At 39.6% G+C, this 21,729-nt stretch overlaps 1 long non-coding RNA gene across 1 annotated transcript in view; it reads right to left on the bottom strand.

The window, feature by feature from the left end:
* Positions 1–3,919: 3,919 nt before the first annotated feature.
* LOC116092278 overlaps positions 3,920–21,729 on the bottom strand; it is a 19,111-nt gene continuing 1,301 nt past the window's right edge. Inside the window, exons 2-3 of the long non-coding RNA XR_004119195.1 lie at positions 17,992–18,038; positions 3,920–3,953 (exon numbers count right to left, since the gene is read on the bottom strand). This is a non-coding gene — a long non-coding RNA (uncharacterized LOC116092278). The remainder of the gene's footprint in view (positions 3,954–17,991; positions 18,039–21,729) is intronic.

The raw sequence follows: 21,729 nt of genomic DNA, 5'->3' as shown, positions 1-21,729 counted from the left end.
GAAATGGTGAAGGGTTGCATAGTCATTTCCATTGAATTGAATATTCCCTTCAGGAGGGAGGAGGGATGTTCATAAAATGCATGAAGTTCATGAAACTTACAAGGAGGTGTGGCTCTTTTGGAGTAGGTGTATCACTATAGGAATGGGCTTTAAGACCCTCAATCTAGATGCCTTAAAGCCAGTCTTCTCCTAGCTGACTTCAGCACAAGAAGGGGAACTCTCAGCTCCTTCAGCCCTTCATCTGCTGGAAAGCTGCCATGTTCCTGCCTGGATGATAATGAACTATCTCTGAACCTGTAAGCCAGTCACAATTAAATGTCATTGTTATAAGAGTTTCCATGGTCATGGTTTCTGTTCACAGGAGTAAAACCCTAACTAAGACACTCTCCCAAAGAGAATTAGTTACTAGTCTCATTGCTGCAGTAAAATAAAATAAAAAAAAAAAAAAGGAAAGAAAAAAGAAGAATTTTGGTTTTGGTTTACAGTTCAAGGGCTGTAATCCATCATGGTAGGGAATGTATTTTGGCAGGAGCTGGAAGCAGGTGGTAATGGTGCCTATAGTCAGAAAACAGCGATAGATGTTCCTGTTAGCTAGCTGCTTACTTTATATGCAGTCTGGGACCCCAACCCATGTAATGATGCTGCCTATATTTATGGTGGATCTTCTCATCTCAATTAATATAATTTCTATAATCCTTTATAGTTTTGTCCAGAGGCAAAATTTTTCATGGTAATTCTGGATCTCATGAAGTTTTTTATTTCAATTAACCATAGTTTAGACTCTCAGTTGAGCAGAGGTCTTGACAGGCATAGTTTTCATGAGTCAATAGTCATACTAGGGCAAGTGTTTTCATGATTCAGCTGCCATTCAGTCACTCCTGATCCTACAAGTAATTCCAATCAACTCACTTTTCAATTGGTTATTTTATTTATTTACTTTCAAAATGTTATCCCCCTTCTCGGTTTCCCCCTGAAAGCCCCTATATCTTCTCCCCTCCCCCTGCCTCACTGCCTTAGCATTCCCCTATGCTGGGGTACCAAGCCTTCACAGGACCAAGGGCCTCTCCTCCTATTGATGCCTGATAAGGCCATCCTCTGCTGCATATACAGCTGGAGCCATGGGTTTCACCAAGTTAGACTAGGTTGGGATTTTTTATCTGTTTCTTCTTGTTCATTTTTCATCATTCTTTTTTTTATTTAGATTTTTTATTAGATATTTTCTTTATTTACACGTCATATGATTTCTCCTTTCCCAGTTTCCCCTCCCCCCAAAACCCCAAAAAACAACAACAAGAACAAACCCTTGTTCCCTCCCCACTATCCCTGCTCGCCACCCCACCCTCTCCCACTTACTGACCCTGGTATTCCCCTACACTGGGGCACAGAACCTTCACAGGGCCAAGGGCCTCTCCTCCCGTTGATGACCGACTTGGCCATCCTCTACTATACACATGCTGCCAGAGCCATCAGTCCCACCATGTGTACTCCTTAGTTGGTGGTTGAATCCCTGGGAGCTCTGAAGGTACTAGTTAGTTCATATTGTTGTTTGTCCTAAGGGGCTGCAAACCCTTCAGTTCCTTCAGTCCTTTCTCTAACTCCTTCATTGGGGACCCTGAACTCAGTTCAATGGATGGCTGTGAACCTCTACTTCTGTATTAGTTGAGTACTGTCAGAGCCTCTCAGGAGATAGCTATATCAGGCTGAAGTGCCCTTCCTTCAGTCTCTGCTCCATAGTTAGTCTCTGCAACTCCTTCCATGATTATTTTGTTCCCCCTTTTAAGAAGGAATGAAGTGTCCACATTTGGTCTTCTTTCGTCTTGAGTTTCTGTGGTTTGTGGATTGTACTTCGTGTATTCCGAACTTCTGGGCTAATAACCACTTATATATCATGTGTGTTCTTTTGTGTTTGGGTTACCTCAGTCAGGATGATATTCTCCAGATCCATCCATTTCCCTAAGAATTTCATAAATTCATTGTTTTTAATAGCTGAGTAGTACTCCATTGTGTAGATGTACCACAATTTCTGCATCCACTCCTCTGTTGAGGGACATCTGGGTTGTTTCCAGGTTCTGGCTATTATAAATAAGGCTGCTATGAACATTCCACCTCAATTCTTTACAGACTTAGAAAGAGCAATTTGCAAATTCATCTGGAATAACTAAAAACCCAGGATAGCCAAAACTGTTTTCATCACTATTCTATCTGGAATCAACAGGAATTTGGTAAGACATCCCTGAGAGAAGTTATACAACATACGGATATTATAACTCAGAATTAGTTCGTAAGATTACTGTGAAAACTAATCGAGAAAAGCAAGATATATCCCTTTTAGTCTTCAGAGAAGTTCTGTGGAATGAAGGAAATTTGGAAATGTTTCTTAGTTTGGACAATTCATAGTCATATTTTCTAACTTAGGTTCAGAAAGTGTGAAATGTTTTCTTAGGGAACGAACCGTTTTATCAGAGTCCTGCAGGATTGGTTAACTCTGGGAGAGAGTGGAGGGAGAAGCCAAAGGCTGGAGACCTTAGGGAACAATGGAACTTGAGAAAACATGGCAGCAAAAATTTCTGCAAGATGTGGTAAGAACATATGGAAATTAAAAAATGTGTAATAAAAGAGGGGTGGGAGAAATAAGGACTAACTAGTCATGAAGGGAATTGTATACTACATACATATTTTAACTCTCCCTTTCCTTGGCTTAGTTTATTTTTGTTTGTTTGTTTGTTTTACACAAAATGGCAAATTGTACATTGCATTCTGATAATAAATACTACAATTCCTGATGTGGCAGTAAGATATGTTAGATTTTGAAATGTGTGTACTCATACATAGTGGCAGCGATCTGGAAATTCTCTATATGATATACCAAGAGTGAGTTCATGACCTAAACCCACTGAGCATTATTGCTATGTCTATCTTAGAAAACTCCCTTCCTACAGGATGCTTAATGATGACAGCAGGGATAATGATAACAGCAATGAAGACAGTATGTGGTGGGCACTTGTTTTACAGAAATTAGAGTCTATGAAGTCTACATATAGGAAATCATTAGCTCTTTCAAAGGCTCTGCAAAGCAAGTAGTACTTGCTCTTTGGCAAATGGAACAAACCAAGTCAGAGATAGGGTAGAGTATCTTGCCTATTCTCAGTGTAGTACATTTCAATCAGAAGACTGCTGTGCATGCTACTATTTAAAGTTTCTCTGAGGTGCTGGAAAGAGTTTTTACCTGGCTTGGCTATTAACAACAGCTGATGCTCTTGCACAGGACCAAGATTTAATTCCTAGGATCCACATAGTAGCTCAAAATCTGATTTCTACTTCTCACTTTCATGGACACTAGACACACACATGGTATGCACACCTACATGAAGGTACTTACACACACACATATTAACAAATAAACCTTCAATATTCTCTATCTCTATCTCTCTCTTTCTCTCTCTCTGAGTGTGTGTGTGTGTGTGTGTGTGTGTGTGTGTGTGTGCATGTGTCTAGGCATGTGTGCACTGGTTTTATGACTAACTAATCAAGTAGTTCTAGGAGGACAGAAGTAAGAGCTGACTGGTGTGCACTAAGGCTTGCTTTTCTAGGGAGAACAGCCTGAAAGCAGGGTTGAGAGAGATCAATATGTCAATGTGAATGTTTTATTAAAACCTTAGCCTTGGTTTCTGGCCCAATAAAGTGTTTTGTTTAGAGCCTAATCAGAGCTATTGCTGCCACCCACATTCTGTGGCTGACAATAGACTTGAGTCAGTTCAGGTCATTGATTTCATCTCTCTCCCCCTTTTATTTCCCACCATGAATCTTACATTAAATGCCTGGAATATGATGCATCCTATAAGAGGCCTTGGGGACGGCAAGACAAATAAAATACAACCTTTGTCCTTGGGGAATCAGACAGTCACGTTTGTTTTCTCACCTTCTTGCAACACGCTGTATAGCTTTCTGTATTTCTATTGGAAAAAAAAAAGGATATTGTTCATTAGATTTGGACTAGGTACCAGGGGACTGACTAACCTGGGATGGTGTAAAGCACATGAGACCAGAAGTTAGGAGACTAAGCCTCTATGTGGATTCTGTATCACTGAGGCCACAGAACTGACTGAAAGCTTCACATTAGACAGGGGGTGTGAGAAGAGCATCAGATTCAGAAATGTGGATTCTATTATACTATCGATTGGCTGGTTGTTTGCTTCTGCTTCTAACCATCATGCAGAATGTCTCTGCAGTGGCTTAACCATGAGGAGAAGCTGTGCCTCTGGTGCCTAGCTATGCTTTTCAATTATTACTGTCAAACTCCAAGAGGTCCAGGGAGGTTGTAGAATCAAGTACAGAAATCAGGAGGTCTGCAATCACACCCCTGGGAGATATGAACTCTAACACTTCCTAGGTGTGGGATCTGAGAGCCTGTGGCAAAGGAACCCCCCCCAAAATAACCATGACCTAAACAAAAACAAAATGTCCTGCCAGAGATGTGTTTCCTCAAAGCAGGCCATTGAGAATGGGTGCAGTAGCTCACTCAGAGATATTGAGGACACTGATTCCATTCATTTGTTATTCTACCATTTCCAACATGGAGCTTCTGACTTATGTTCAAATTGATTTTTCTTGCTTCATTCATCTCAAGTAAAATCCAAAATGGAGGGAAAAGCTGAACAAGAAAGAATTTTCTCCCTCCATTTAAAAATGCTAACTGATTTATTAGGATTTTGGAGGGTGAGAGGACATATTCATATCAATACACCCAGCATATTACACATACTCAAAGGATGAGGATAAGTATAACCATGACTGTGAAATGCCACACAGTAGGTGTCACTTATCCATCACTCAGTTTTTCTGATTTTATATATGTTGGATGACATCTATGAACAAAGCCAATCAGTGTCAGATGACAAGTATTGTCCCCGTTATTGCTGCCCTCTCCCCTCCCATGTTTCATGTCTACAGGTATGATGGTAAAGAGAACATTAAAAAAAAACTTCTTTAATGAATTACCTCTCAGTAAAATCTATTTTGTAGCAATTTTCAAAGTAACTTTTATTACTGTGTGGAATGGGGAAGTAAAGGTAAGTGGGGACTCCTTCAACAATCAGAAATTCTTCCTCTTAGGTATAGGCTATGTAGGTAAAGCTAAGCTGTTAAAACAATGGAGAGTTCTAGCTATGAGACAAGTCAATGTTGGGCTCCTTCTATGGGAACAAAGTTCTGGCTGTCATTGATCATATTCAGGCAAGGCCCTCCTGGATTCTATAGAGGAAAGAGTGCTAGAGGGCAGGCCTACAGAGTAGAGTTCCATTTCCTAACCAGAAGATATGATGCCTTCCCCAAAGACCACATGTAGTTACCAGCTGGAGGGCACTTTATTGAAACCACAGTTAGGATTTCAGAAAGACATATTCTGTGAAAATCTTTTCTCTAAGCTCCTGTGAACAGACTAAGCCACAGAGTGAAAAGGGTAGGAGCATCAGGGTTGAGCCCATTCTACGTAGGGTTATTAACATGGCCACTGCTTGAAATACATTTCCCTTATTAGTTAGCACATTCATTCATTCTTTTGATGGTGATTATCAAACAACTATTAAATTTAAGATACTGGAAATGATAAATACATCCATAAAGGGGAGCAAGCATTGTGATGGATGTCAAGATGAAAGTGGAAATTGGCAAAAAATGGAAAAGTAGTGGTGGGGAAGTTCAATGGTTGAGAATGCATGCTGTTCTTGCAGATGCTCTGAGTTCAGTCCCTAGCACCCATGTTGCATGGCTCATAACTGCCAGTAGCTCCAGCAGGATCTGCCCCTGGTCGCTTCAAGCAACTAGACTTATGTGTATTAAAATGAAATTGAAAAGAAAATGAATTGAAAAGAAAAGAACTCCCAGAACTACAACATCAACCAAAGAGTACACATGGAGGGACTCATGGCTCCAGCTGCATATGTAGCAGAGGATAGCCTAGTTGGTCATCAATGGGAGGAGAGGCCCTTGGACCTGTGAAGGCTCAATACCCCAGTGTAGGGAAATGCCAGGGCCAGGAAGTGGGAGTGGGTAGGTTGGTAAGGGGTAGGGGGGAGGAGGCTTTTGTAGAGGAAACCAGGAAAGGGGATAATATTTGAAATGTAAATAAAGAAATATCTAATAATAAATAAATAAATAATTCTCTAAATAAAAAACAACAACAAAAAAGAAAATCAAAAGAAATATAAAAAACAGGACAAAGGAATGCAGTCACCCACCTACATGTACTATTTACTAATTTACTAATTATTAATTAGAACTAATTTACTAATAAACTAGTATTCTCATGTAGTAACTATTAGCAATATAAATAATATCAAAATAATATTTAATAATTAATTTATTAATCAAAACTATACTATTAAGACATTTAATATGACCACTAAATTTTTCCAAGATTTTTGTATTTCAGATTTGATGAATACTCATCACAGAAAATTTAGAAATTATAGACCTTTAGAGGCAAGGAAGCTCTTCTCAAGTTGTAGTTTAGAACCATCTCCTGCAACTCTCAGGTTCCCCCTTTTCCTTGCAGCATGGGAATGGTGCCAGAACAATTCTCAGCAAAGTATGGGGAAGTGGGACAATCTTGTGTAGGGTGAACTTTACTCTGTATTTAGTAATTGCAAACAGAGACAGCCCACAATCCACTTAAAAAGTTTGAAAGGAAAATTACCTATACTTAAAGCACAGGAATTTGGAGTCATGGAAATCAGCAGGACATTGCAGAGACTTTGGGTTTTAACCTGTAGAATGCTGGAGGGTTTTGAACAGAGGATGCTGATGTGTGTAGATAAGGTGAAGCTATTTCAAAGGTTTCGGCAAAATTAGGAACCTTGGAGGTGGCTGAGTGAGTAAAGCATTTCTGCACAAGCATGAAGACTCATGTTAAAAATCCCCAGGATCCTTGTAAAAGCTGGACTTAGCCAGCACAAGCAACTCTATGTAATTCCTATGCTCTGATGGTCAGATAGGAGGTAGGGACAGGAGAATCTATCCTGGAGTATGCAATGGGAAAAAAACAAAGAGGGTCTGCCTTAAATAACATGGCAGGGGAGGACTGACAGGGAAGATCGTCTTCAGTCCTCCACATGGGTGCTGTGGCATGACATATGTGTAACTCCATCCAGCAATGTGTGTGTGTATGTGAACTGATGCAAGCAGGTACACACACACACAGTGAGAGTAATAGACTGAATAACAGCTCTCCAAACATTTCCTAATTGGATATTCCAGAACAATGTGTAAATGCTACCTAATGGAAAGAAAATACTTAGTGGATGTGATTAAGATGAGGAGATTATACTGGTGAACAATAGACAGCCTTGAATACCAGTAGGCACAAATGTCCTTTCAGGAGAAAAGCCATATGAAGGAAGAGGTTTTGTGAAAATGAAGACAGAGATTGGAATAAGCCAAGGAATATTATCACCCACCAGCATTTCCACTGGAAAAGCTGATTCCTCCTCAGAGCTGCAAGAGAAAGGATAGCCCTGGTAACCTTTTAATTTCAACACACTGACACTGTGACTTCTGGCCTCAAGAATTATTAGATAATACATTTCTGTTGTTTAAGCCACTCATTTTGTGGTATTGTGTTATTGCATAGACTAGAAACTAATACAGATATCGTGCTGGGAAGCAAAGGGTTGTTGGAGCAAATGAATAAAGACATGAAATTGACTTTGGTACTGAGTAATGGGTGGCAGCTGAAAGAACTCTCAGGGGCATGATGGTAACAACTAGATGTTTTGAAACATCCCTACTAAGCAAAACTGCAGAAATCAATGGCACTTATGATGAGGGGTAAGAAAGAGGCAAGGAAAGGCTGCCATATATACACTCATCAGAGAGTTTATATATCACTACAAAAAAATAGTAACAGAAACATTAACATCTATAGTGCTTTTATGAATGGGTACTGGATGAAAACAAGGAGCAAATTACAGGGAAAGAATGGAAAAGCAGCCTTGTTGCACAATGGCAGAAAACTGTGCAACAGAACTATGCCCTCTAGTTAAAAGAAATCTGTCTGTGTGAGTGATGACCTTGGATATTTGCTTGAAGAGATCTCAAAGACAATTTGTGATGCAATTTTTTCTGGATACTTGTGCTATGATGTTCTGAGAAGGAAGGGAGAAGTTGACCCAAAATTGCTAAGCAAAAATGAACCAGGGCATCCAATGAAGGAGGAGGTTGCCATCCCACAGTCAAATCTCTGACCCATAATTGTTCCTGTCTGAAAGAACTGCAGGGTTGGAAATGGAGAAGAGCCTGAGGAAAAGAAAGTCCAGCGATAGGCCCAAAGTGGGATCCAGCTCAAGGCGAGGTCCCAAGTCCTGACACTGAGGCTTCGGAATGCTTACCAAAAGGGACCTATCATGACCACACTCCAGAAGACCCAACAAGCAGCTGAAAGAGTCAGACACAGATATTTGCACCCAACCAATGGACAGAAGCTGCTGACCCCTGTGGTTGAATTAGGAAAAGGCTGGAAGAAGCTGAAGAGGATGGCGACCCTGTAGGAGGACCAGCAGTCTCAATTAACCTGGACCCTTGAGATCTCTCTAACACTGGACCACCAACCAGGCAGCATATACCAGCTGATATATAACACATATATAGCAGAGGACTGCCAGGTCTGGGCTCAGTCAGAGAAGATGCATCTAACCCTCAAGAGACTGGAGGGTCCAGGGAGTTTAGAGATCTGTTTTTTTGGGGGGGGGGTGAAAGGTAGGGGGTGGAGGGTTGGGGTGGGGAGATCCTCATAGAGACTGGAGGTGGGAGGTGGGGAGGAGGTATGGGATGTGGAACAGTCAGAGGGTGGATGGGAGTGGGGGGAAGAATAACATCTGGAGTGTAAAAATAAATAATTAAAGGCAAAAAAGAAAAGAAAGAAAAAAATTAACCAGGACTGAAATCTTTAGAAAATTCTTAGTCTCCTCCATACTGTAAAAATCAGGAGATTCTCCTTTAGGAAAGAATGCTCTGGAGGAAATTCCAAGAGTGTGACTAGACAATGTTTTGCTAGTAAGAGCACCTTGGAGATGATTAGGAAAGACTTTTGCAGATACTTCTTAGTATGGCTCTGGGTGGCTTGCACTAGAGACACGAAGGCCTTCTAATAATGGCATAGCCACAAAAATACTACAGATACAGACAGACAGAAAGACTGACAGACTGAGAGAGAGACAGAGACAGACACACAGAGAGATAGAATGAGAGAAGGGTTGGACTTTCAGTTTCTCTTTTTAAATTAATACTTTCCTTTAAAGAGTTTGAAAATTTTAAGACACACAGAAAAACTAGACCCAAAACCTATACATTTTAAAGAACTTCTATAGAGTTTGAATGGCCATTTTGAAGCTGTGCAGCTTCATATTGGATATGACATATATTATTTTTAAGTTCTTATACACCGTTAGAAAATGAAACATCTGCGACAGAGTTAAAACCAGAAGAAAGACTGTCTTTATAATCTTTCATGACTCAAGTGTCTGTTATTCATCCCATAATATTTATCTTTTCTCTTATATTTGTTGTACAGTACCCACAGGTACACTTTTTTAAATACCTGTATGTATTTATTATAGGCTAGGGTTTGCATATGAGGAAGAACATTTCTTTTCTTTCTGAGATTGTGTGAATTCTCTCAATGTATTCTAAGTTCTTTCATTTTTTTTTCACAAATTTTGTGATGTCAATTTTCTTTTGGACCGAATAGTAATCCACTTTATATAGGCACCAAATGGTTGTTACCTATTCATCCATTTATGGAAAACTACATTGGTTCAATTTTCTTGCTTTAGTGAGTAAAGCAGCAATAAACATGAGCTTTAACTGTATCTGTGGTTAGATATACAGCTCCTTGGGTATATATCCAGGATTGAAAACCTCTATCATATGATCCAGAATTTCTATAGCCAGGACACAAGCTGATAAAAGTATTTAGCTGAAAGATGTAATGTTCTTATCTGAGGCCAATATACATATCTTATGAACAATGTCACCTTGAGAAAATATTGAGACTGATGGATATCAGGGTCTTCCAGTGGTGGTTAATATTGTCAATTTGAAGGGATCTGAACAGTGCTTCTCAATTTGTGGATTGAGACCCTTTTTGGGGCATTGAACAGCACTTTGACAGGGGTCACCCCAAACCATGGAAAACCACAAATATTTATGTTATAATTCATAACAGTAACAAGATTACAATCACAAAGTACAAACAAAAATAATTTTATGGTTGGGGGTCACCACAACATGAAGAACTGTGTTAAAGGGTCAAATCACGTCATTAGGGAGGTTGAGAACCAATGGTCTAGAATCACTAAGGATGCCTGCTTATGCGGGATTATCTAGGTTAGGTTAGAGGCTGGCTCATCTGTGGGGGGTTGTCTAGATTAGATTAATTATGATGGTAGGGTTTACCCTAGAAGCATATGCATCATTCACTGGGTTGGATTCTAGACTGCACCCAAGGGAGGAAGCTAGCTGGCTGGGCATAAGCTCACACTACTCTTTTCTCTTTGGCTGTGGATGAAGTATGACTAGTCTCTCTGCTCTGATGGACTGGCTTGTCCTTGGAACCCTGAGACCAAATAAAGTCTTCTCTCTTTAAATTGTCATTGTCAGAGATTTTGTCATTTCAACAAGGTAAGTAATTAATATTTGCAGCAAATTCAAGGACTAGAATCCAAGTTCCTGGATATTGACTATCTAAGAGCCCATAAAGTTTTAGATCTATGACTCTGCTTCAAAATATTATCATGCTGGGCTGACCAATCCTCATATTACACTCATTTTCTCAAAGATCTGCCTGCAGTACTCTTAGCCTAATTCAAATCCTAAACCTCATTTTACCAGTGACAAATAATTTCTTAGGTTTCTCCTGCTGTTACTTTTGAAGTAGGTAGTATTGATTGGGCTCTTTCAAATGCTAATTGAGCAATTCTAGAATGCAAATTCTCATTAGAGACCTTCATTTCTTTTACCTACTTCATTAATCACCTAGTATGTGTTATTATGTTTATGCTGGTGTATTTCAAAGTAAACTAGGCCTAGAATACTAATTTTGAATTTGTCACCACTCACCCATAACTGATCAATGAGGTACCTGCTTCATTATCCTTATTGGCAGTAGAACAGTGCCTGACATGTGTTTGGCAAAACCAGAGACAAGACTTTGTAAGTGGTTTATTAATGAACTACTCCCAAAGGAAAAGCATGAAGGGAAGGAGAGAAACTGGACATGGGAGAGGAAAAGTAGCTAAACATGGGGGTAGCCCTGGGAGAAGCTGCAGAGCAGGCATCAGTAGCGTGATTCTGTTGGAGCACTCCCCATTCCATACTGTGCATCTTTTCAACCTTTAGCAGAGCTGGGCCATCATAACTTGAGGGAGTCCAGTTCAGTTGACACTGGAAGAACGCACTGATGTTCAGAGGAAGAACAAATGAAATGGCAAGTAGAATCTGAGATTGTTAAGGAAATAGCTATCTGCTTATGGGAGAGACAGAATTTTTCCTGGCCCAGTGTTGTCTCAGGCTTCATCTTTAAGGACATAATCATGGAAATTAGAATAATGCACTTAGGAAAATGCACAGGAGCCTGACATTAATTTGAAGTCTGTTGAATCTAACATTAATACAAACTGGCTTTATTTTATTTTTTTAGTAGTTTTCTTAACTGGCTGCAGAACACATAAAAGTGCTGATATTGCTAAAATGGAAAACCAACTCCATAACTGATTGAATTTAACAAACCTAGTGTGGTACCAAGGACTAGAAACTTATTGTGACTATGGTGTTCTGAAGTATGTAATTTTAGGTGGTGTCAATTACAGATGGTTGTCATGGTGGATCCTGACTAAATACTGGTGGTCTTGCGAGAAGAGAAATTTCAAAAGAGATACACGTGTAGATTCCTTTTCTTTTCTTTTTCTCTTTCTTTCTTTCTTTCTTTCTTTCTTTCTTTCTTTCTTTCTTTCTTTCTTTTTTGTTATTGAATTCTGTGGTCCTTGGACTTTAGTAAGAAAATCATCACCAAAAGAATCCCCTATATCTGTGCCTCCAGAACTGTGAACCAAAATAAATATCTTTTCTTTACAATGTAGCTTGTCTCTGGTATTTGATTATAGTAATGGGAAATGGGCTAATGCACTATTTAAAATGTACTATTTAGCTTGTGTTAGGAACCGAGTTACAAATAAGCTATGAAATTTTGTTTGATTTTACATTTTAGTGGAGGATCAAGATCATAAATATCTAAGTTAAATTTAAATATCAGGTGGGGTAACCATATATAAGAGACTAAAGTGAGGGGAAACTAGATGACAGGGAAGGAGGATTTTTAGGATGGCTTTATTTGTTATCCATTAACAGAAACTTGATGGCTTACAAGACTTAACTCCCTGATTCAGTGAGTAAAGATAGAGGCACCATTTGTCTGGCCCAGGGCTTTGGATCTTATAAAGTTATAGTCAAGGTGCTGGATGAATTGTATTCCCAGCTCACAGCTCAAAGTAGAGATCAATCTAATTTTCTTCTGTGGTGCATGAAATTGAATCCAGAGCTTTACACATGCTAATGCTTTTCTGCCTTCACTCTTTTTGAGACAAGGTTTCATGCTAGCTTTGAACTGACTATATAGCCCAAACTGATCTTAAACTCAAGCATCTCCTGCATTCACCCTCTATGGTCTTGGTTTACAGGCATGAACCACCATGCCTGGTCCTGGGCAACCCACATCTAAGGTCATTCTTGTTGTTTTGTAGAACAAGGACATCTCATTTTTTACCGTTATTGGTCAAAGGTCTCCCTTATTTCCAAAGGTTACTCTTCAGTGGGTACTCTACCATGGACATTTATTCCTTCAAAGGAAGCAAAAGAGAACATCTCTAAAATGACTCTGATGTCAAGAGAGTCATAAATATAACATAATCAGAGGACTGTCTCCCATTATCTCTCCTAACATGTGTCCTGCCCATACTCTATGGTAAAAATTATACAAAAGGACAAACATGAAGCGGGGATTATGACAGCCACATTAGAGGTATTCATCACAGTGGTTCAAGAAGGTACAAATAATGTAATATCTAAACAATGACTTGAAAGAAGAAAAAAAAAAGTGGAAAGATAACTGGGAGAAGGTTGAGCATTGTAAGTTTAAAGTCCTGAAGGGCAAACTCGGTTGGTGAGTCCTTGGTCAAGGATGTCTTGGGCAGAAGGAAAAATTACAAGAAAGGAGCTTAGAGGGATACTGGGGAGCCAGACTACTTAGGGCTTTATAGATCTGTCTGAGGATGTCAACTTTTGCTGCATGGGACTATGGACAGATTCTGAACTAAGGGCTAACATGATCTGATCAAGTCTGTTTGCCTCTGGTATTAAAGAGAGAAAATTAGGACTCAGTAATAGACACATGCACAGTGGCTTCTTAGACTAGGATAATGAAAGTATTACTTGTGTTTAGATGCTAACACTGATAAAATTTGTAGCATGGTTAGATACTTGGCAAAGAAAAAAGAGCAGAGCCAAAGATGACTTCAGAGTCTTTGGCGGAAGCAAGGGAAGCAATGAAGTCAGTGTAACAGAGACCAGGATGATGGTGACAGGGATGATGTTAGGGGGGCATTCGGTGTACAAGGAAGTATAGAAGTTTGATTTTGGATATGTTATTTTGGTTTGCTTATGCATTAAGCAAGTGATAAATAAAACATTGAGTGTGTGAATCAGAGATACATTGGTGAGGTCAGGATGAACAACAGGGCTCAGCAGTCATCAACACACAGTGATGGCATAAAACAGAGATGTGATCAGTGACCTGATGGAGAAAGGTGAGGACACAGTCTCCAACCAGAAAGAAGACACACACACCCCTGCTGGATATAGGAAATGACTTGTCTGTGTCACAGTGGGAGGGGACTAAGGGTGTATTCCTGGAAGTCTGGAAGCTTAGGGATCATGAAAGAGAGAGACAAATTTACATTTTCAAGAAGAAAGACAAGGAAGCAGGATTGATTACTGGTTTTAGCTACATGGAGGTTACCAATGACTTTGACAAGGGTTGTGTTCAGCACAAAATGTGATGGTGTAGGTTTGATGGAAAATAGAGGGGAGGAGCTGGAATAGAAAAACCCATGCAACTTTTGGGGGATATTATCCTGCAAACAGGAAGGAAGAATAGATGATGGTTGGAGAAGCCTATGTCATAAGGTCACTGGGGCTGGTAAAGTGTTTACTTTGCAAGTGTGAGGATCAGAGTTCAGATCTCCAGCACTCATATAAAAAAACCTGGCATGATAGCAACTCCCTGCAATCCAAGTGCTGGGAAGGCAGAGACAGAAGGATCCCAGAGGCTTACTGGCCAGACAGGCTAGCCAATCAGTGAGCTCCAGGCTTAATGTGAGACCCTGTCTCAAAAAACAAAGTGCAGAATAATAGGGGAAGATATGTGTGGTGTCAACCTCAAGCCTCCATTGGCTTTGCACATACACTCACATGTGCACATACACAGGAACATGAGCAGATGGAGAATACTAGGTCATGTTTGGATGCTGGTGAGCATGGCCCACTAAAACAAGAGAAGCTGAAAATTCAGAGAAGAGAACAGATAAAGAGTTAGTATAACAGTGGTGTAGTGACATTGCATTTGATGAAGGGGATAATCTAAGGTTACAATTAAGGTAGGTTAGTATGAAATGTACAGACTAGAAACAGATCTCTCGGGTGGTTCAAGTCTGATTTTCCTAAGAGAAGTGAGAACTTCTGGGGTCAAATGCAACCAGCCTTCAGGGAGCTGTGTGTTCTCTCCTCATGGAAGCCTCATCACAAGAAGCAAATCCCTGAATTACTGCATGTCCTCATCCTCTTTCCCACAAGAATAGGCTTCATTATTTTTATTTGGAAGTTAATTCCTTAGAAAAAAATTAAATTAGTTAGTCAATCAGCCAATTAAGTGTGTGCATGTGCACTTGCGTGTGCATATGTAGTTTCAGGAGCCGATGGTGGTGGGGAGGATATGTAGAGAGGTCAGATGTCAACTTGTGGATATTGGGGTTCTTAACTCAGGTCATCAGGTTAGACAGCAAGCACTTTTACCTACTTTACCAGCACTTTGCCTGCCCTGGAAATTATGTCTAAGAAAGCAGAAAGAGAAAGCTGGAGAAAGTTGTGTATGCAGAACAGCCTCTCTTCAAGTGAAAATTGGAGCTGTCTCCAAGAGCAGAGAAGTGGGGATTCCAAAGACTCCCTGGGATTAGAAAAACAAATACTGTACTGTACACAATAGGTCCTTGAGTCAGAAGGGAGGGGAAACGGAGAAGGCTGAGCAGTACCCCGGGATCAAGAGTCAAACAGCAATTAAGGGAACAAAGGTCAGCAGATAATAATTACAGGCAGTTAGGGAGGGAATTAGAGCTAGAGAGGTGCTAATTACATGAGCCATTTAGACAAGGGTGGGGCTTTTCTGAGAACAACAAAATGAGGGTTGATTACCTGCTAAAAATAAAGGCAGGCCCTCTGAGCCTGGCTCACAAATCTGGCTCTGTCCCAGTCCTGTGCTGCTTTAGCTACTCTGTGGATCCTGTGGGAGTGGCCTGCCTTCAACTTCCTCCAAGTTTTCATGCTGTGTCTGGGTCTATGGATCACACCAGATCCAAAACGAGTGGCAGAGTGGAATAGAGTTTGAGGACACAAAGTTAACGTACAGACATCTAGCAATCCATATCATCATTCTAGGAGTTGGCTGGGCCCTGTAGAAGGATGCTGACCAAACAGAGGGAATGAAATCCTAGCTCCTTCTATTCTTGGTTACGTTGTCCACAAGGAGGCTGAAGAAGGAGAGAAACTTCTCTTAGATTTAAATGCAATCAATTTCCAGACTATTTTAGCTTTCTAACCAGTGCAGGAATGTTGGTCTTGCTTTCCCAGTGGCTGACACAGTATCTATTTCTTCTATCGCTTTGTGAAATCACCATCTCCTACTGTGGGTTGTGGGAGTAATTGAAAGGTGCAGCAGGGGCAGGAAAAGCAGGGAGCACATACTCAAAGTATTTCTGCTTGTGCAGCCAGCGTCTCATAATACCAGTATCCATGAGGTTTCATGGGACATTTGCACCCACTTTCTGAATATGAACAGTTTTTGTTGTGAAGCTTTTCCATTATGATGGATGACATAGTTTACCTGGGAGGCCCTGGTGTGTTTCTGTAGTTATGTTTACTTTTGTTGGGCATTTATTTTGTGTGTTTTTTCTGTTGTTGAATGGCAAACAGACCCAAGACCTAAGGACTTCAGGCAATAACGAGGTGATATCATCTGGTGCTGCAGTCATCTGAGGGTATGATACGTAAGAGTGAAGTGCTGTGCTCACAGAGCTGATATATTTGTATTTGGTGTCAGTTGAAGGTCTCACTTCCCTTTCATGTAGCTGTTCAGTTGTGTACCCTTATGATACAGAGGCTGACTTATTCTAGAAGGAGCTATACGAAAACCTGAGAAGGAAATCCCTGTGTGGATTCATTTGTGTGATATCTAGTCTTGGATATGACACATCACTCACTGAAACCTTCTCAATACTAAATTTGTCTTACATTCCATTCCCAACTCAAAAGGATGAGAATGCTACTGTCTTATAAATTTTTACTGAATTTGTTCTTTAAGCCGTGTATATGCATTGGTTAAATTCATTCATTGATTTATCAACCCCAAATATTTGTTGGGTCCCTTCTATATGGTAGGCACAGTTTCTAAAGACCTGGTAAATGGCTAGTGAAGTCTCAGTGAGCTGTCCTCTCCCAGTGGCAGAGAGAGTGAGAAGAATATAGGAAGCTTAACATCATTGAGAATTTGATCAACAGTTGAATGAAGACACAGAGGTGAGTGAAATCCCTACTTTTGAGGAATTGAATGTCTAGTGGAAGATATTATGTTAGGAGACCTTCACATAGAGATAATTCCATTAAGTACACACACACACACACACACACACACACACACACACACACACAGAGAGAGAGAGAAAGAGAGAAAGAGAGAGAGAGAGAGAGAGAGAGAAAGAGAGAGAGGAGAGTATATACACATACCTACCTTAGAAGTATTCAAAGTATTGTATTATACGCTTATGTGCATTCAGTTATCAAGCAATTATTTTATTGTATTTTTGAGGGTAAATGAGGGTGTTTCCAGGTTGTATTTCTAAAAGGAGAGAGAGGCATACTGTGAATTTAGGAGTAGCTTTCCAGAGGGCAAGGGAGGTGTGGTTTGAAAAGGTAGTAAGAGAAAAAAAATGTGGCACCAAATGTAAATTAATATATGTTGCTTTCCTGGAAATATTTAAATGAGAAAATGTGGATTTATAATTGAGCAATGTAGCACATAAACACTTAAGCATCTTGTCTTTGCCTTTGCCAGCTGGGCACATCTATAGCTGGAGTCAAAGCAGGATGCCAGGAGGCCTTTCCAAGAAAAGAGACATGATTCCATGGTTTTCAGAAGGAAGAATAGACTTCAAATAGTATAGTTTACATACAATCAAATGCCCCAACACTATGTGTACATACAAGCCCTTATTCGGTGTCATATGTACTCTGCCACAATAACTTAAGGGTGTTTGAATCTGGATACAATTATATTGAAATTTGGAGCAAATGTGTCTAGATATAATATTTGTTATAGGAAAATTCCTCTCTTAATCAATATCAGAACATTTTTAGGGCTTGGGTGGGAAGAGAGCTTGGCTTGCATACAGTGAACTTCCACTAAAGTCCTGCCATGGCTCTGTGAGCTGCACATCAACAGCTCCATTTACAGAAGTGAAAACCTAAAATATTTATCCTATATAATCTCTTCCAAAGTCGTATTATTTTATGATTCTGTATAAAACATAGAACCATGCTCTCTTTCTCAGTCTTAGCCCTAATTTACTAAAACTCAACCTATGTTTTATTGTAAAGACACCAACACCAGTTTCTTACATGTTTTGATTGAGAAGCCTCAGCTGTGGCCAGTACTTCCCCAGATGCTAAGGAAGAAAGCAGAAAAGATCTTGGTGTCAGTTTTTTAACCATTATGAACATTCTAGAATGTTTCCAAATGAAATGAAATCCAAACATAAGTATTGCTGAACTTGTTAATCACACTTTGAATTAATGAGGAAGTACTAGTAGAATGAGATGTGTGAACAAGGCTTAGCAGCACGGAGAGACTATTGGATTAGACACAGACATCAGAGAGAATGAGAGACAGGGAGAAAGAAACAGAAAGGCAGACAGACAAAGGGAGGAATGCTAACCCTATAGATTGCCAGGGCCTATGTCTGTCCAGATGCAGAACAAATAATCACTCTAATTAACTCTCATGACTCTGTCATTGGAAGGTAGCAGGGTCTTTGATGTCATTAAATTTGAGGTACTTATAGGAAATTATCTTAGTTATTTTTCTGTTGCTGTGACAGGAAAATATAGCCAAGGTATCTTATAGAAGAAAGCCTTTATTGAGGCTTACAGTTTCAGGGAGTTAAAGTCTGTGGCCATCCTGGCAGGAAGTAAGGCAGCAGGCATGGTGTTGGAGCTGGAGCCAAAAACTTACATTCTTATCTGCAAGTAGGGAGCAGAGAAAACTAACTGGGAAGTGGGGACATTTTGAAAGTTCAAAGCCAGCCCAGTGGCGTACCACATGTCCTAGTCTTTCCTCAACAATTTCATTGAGGACCAAGTATTCAACTATACAAGCCTTTGGGAGCCATTTTCATTCAAACTACAACAGAAGTCTAAGAAGTTAATTAGTGAAGGCCATTCAGATGGGATGGGCTCACAAGTATGATGGGATAAGTCACAAGAGAAAAAAAGATTCACATTAGGATCAGGGATAGGTGATGGAAAGATAAAATTTCCTTTACAAAGTTCAAAGACTAGCTTGTGAGACTCCATGACTTCTGTTATTAGAACCTGCATCCAAGGTGTTCTAATCTTCCAATTTTCTAGGAAATGCTTTTTTTCTAGGCCTCTCAGTTTTGATGGAATTAAGTTTTCCCCTCTCTCTCTCTCCTTCTTTCCCTCTCTCTTTCTTTCCCTCCTTCTCTCTGTCTTTCATAAACACACACTCCTACACACACACACACACACACACACACACAGCTTCCTTAATGTAATATATTTCTTTCAGTTGGAAGTTTTGCAGAGGCAATTTATGTTTAAATTTCATATGTATTTTAGAGAATGCAGAAGTTCATTAATGGACAACTGTCTTCACTTGGGCCCACTTTAATTTTCAGGGACAGCCAATCCCTTCCTTTACAGAGCTTCTTAAGAAAGTGGTTCATGTCTCAAAATGAGAAGGGGAGTGACAGTAGGGCAGATACATGGACCAATATGTTGAAGATGTTCTTTTTATTCAGCAAATATTTACAGGGCCTCCTCTTTATAATGTACCTCACAATTAGCCATACAGCAATAAACACAATAGTCTTTGCCCTTGCAGACCTTAGCTTGTGATATATAAGAAAATGATATCTTAGGAAAGTATGGGACAAGGACCTCCAATCTAGGTTGTGGTTCTATTTTTAAAGTTAATGTCTCCTTCAATCCCATATTTCCATGCCCCTTTGATGAAGACTAGTAATAATATTAAAAAGCCTGAGAACCCTCCCATGGTGGTTGTTTGCTCGGTGTTATTGGGGTTTTGTCCAGATATTGGCAATGAATCAAGAAAGTGTCTGCCCCAGCCATTAAGCACTGTAAAAACACTGTTCTCTGGTGTTGTTTTGAAAAGATATTTGATTATCAAATAGTTACCTGCTGTCCTAGTTTGCTTTCTACTGCTGGGATGAAGACTATGACCAAAAGTAACTTGGTGGGGAGAAAGGCTTATTTCACTATGTAGCTTACTGTCCCCTCTGAAAGGAAGTCAGGGCAAGAACTGAAGGTGGAGGCTTCTGCATCATGCTCTCTAGGACTTACTCAGCCTGTTTTCATATACAGCGCAAGCCTACCTACCCAGAGGAAACACTACCTACAGTGAGCGCTTTCCTCCCACATCAGTCATTAATCAAGAAAATGATGCACAGACTTGCCTACAGCCCAGTCTGACAATGGTGACCCCTTAACTGACTCTCCCACTTCCCAGATTACTCTAGCTTATGTCAAGTTGACCCAAACAAATCAGCACGCTTGCTGTTTAACAAGCAAAGAGGGAGAGGAGATCTATATTGGGACGTGACCCCTCCGAATGATATGCCCAAATTCTATCATACAGCCCACTTGAGGATGACCCTATTTGGGAAAGAAATTTTTGTATATAACATTAACCAGGAAGGTTGATATCATTTGAAATGTAAATGAATAAAGTGATTAATAAAAAAATATTTTAAGTCCAATGACTGGTGTTCTTACAGGAGAAGAAAAAGTAAGTCTAAAGCAAGTCTAGGTGGATGCATTTTCTTCTTCAGTCTTACGGGAGAAGGGAAAGTACCCTTTGAGTAGCATGTGGGTATGCCTATAATCCAAAGATGTCAACAGCTGTCTGTGATCAGAATCCAGAAGAGGGGCAGAGAGCAGTATTCTCTCAGAACCTCAGGGAAACCTCATGAGGAAACCATCATGATAGTACCTTGATTTCAGACTTTGGGACTCTAGGACTGTGAAAGAATCAGTCCTATTGCCTTAAGAGCCCATATATTTAGACTAGGAAAGTAATTAGATGGTTAGTGTGAGTTCTCTACTGTTGCATTCACTGACTTGTCAGAAACCAGAGATGAAGCTGAAGGGGTTCCTAACAGTTACAGAGAGTGAAAAGGTGGAATTTTTCTTTCTTCATTCCTGAAATCTAAAACAGGCAATTCTAGGTGGATGCACTTCCTTCTACAGTCTTAGCAGCTTGTAGACAAGGTTTGGACCTCCGACCTAAGGATCCTATTTGTTAGATGTGCTAAAAAATAGGCCAAGCACAGATATTAGCAAATTCAGAGATAACATGTTCAAATCAGCTTTTGGAAACATTAGGATATTTGATATTCCAAAAAAGAATTAAAATAATCATCATGACAAAAGTCACCTTCTTTGAATTTCTTATATGTATTATGTATTTATGAATGCCCTAATTTTAAGTTATTCTCTACTTTCCCAATGGTAAAATCAATGCAAAAGTTGTCAACATGAATAAACTTCTTCATAGTAGAAGAAATAATCAAATGAATGTATATGCTATCCAATTTCTTAGATAGTATACATATATTGTAATTACATAAACCAATCCACCTTTTTTTAAAAATTACACCTTTTTTTTATATATATATTATAAGCCCTGTTTAAATTCTCCGGAAGAGTTTTTGACATCATCTTTTGATATTATTAGAAACATTTTTGAGTTAAGTAAGTTAATTTTTAAGTTTTTAAGACTCAAAAGGTTCATTTCTAGAGCACATCATTAACATTTCTAGATCAGTTGTTAGAAAGATAGTAATTGTTGAATCCATATCCCACACAGTGACATCTAACTAGGCACTTTCTGAGAATACAAGGAGCCATTAAAATAATATCTAGAAACTTGAACTTTTTATCATTTGCTTGGTTTTGTGTCCTTTTGAAATGGGATCTTGTTATGTAGACTGGGTTGGCCTTGAGCTTTTGAGCTCTTTATCCTCCAACCTGACCTCCTCAACTGCTGGCATTGTAGGCATGCCTGGCCACACCCAGACTGAGTTTTTCACACACACA

The sequence above is a fragment of the Mastomys coucha genome, unplaced genomic scaffold (genome assembly GCF_008632895.1).
Source record: "Mastomys coucha isolate ucsf_1 unplaced genomic scaffold, UCSF_Mcou_1 pScaffold15, whole genome shotgun sequence".
NCBI classification, from domain to species: Eukaryota; Metazoa; Chordata; class Mammalia; order Rodentia; family Muridae; genus Mastomys; species Mastomys coucha.
Note: the sequence above shows the minus strand (reverse complement) of the source record. Positions and strands in the feature narration are given on the sequence as shown.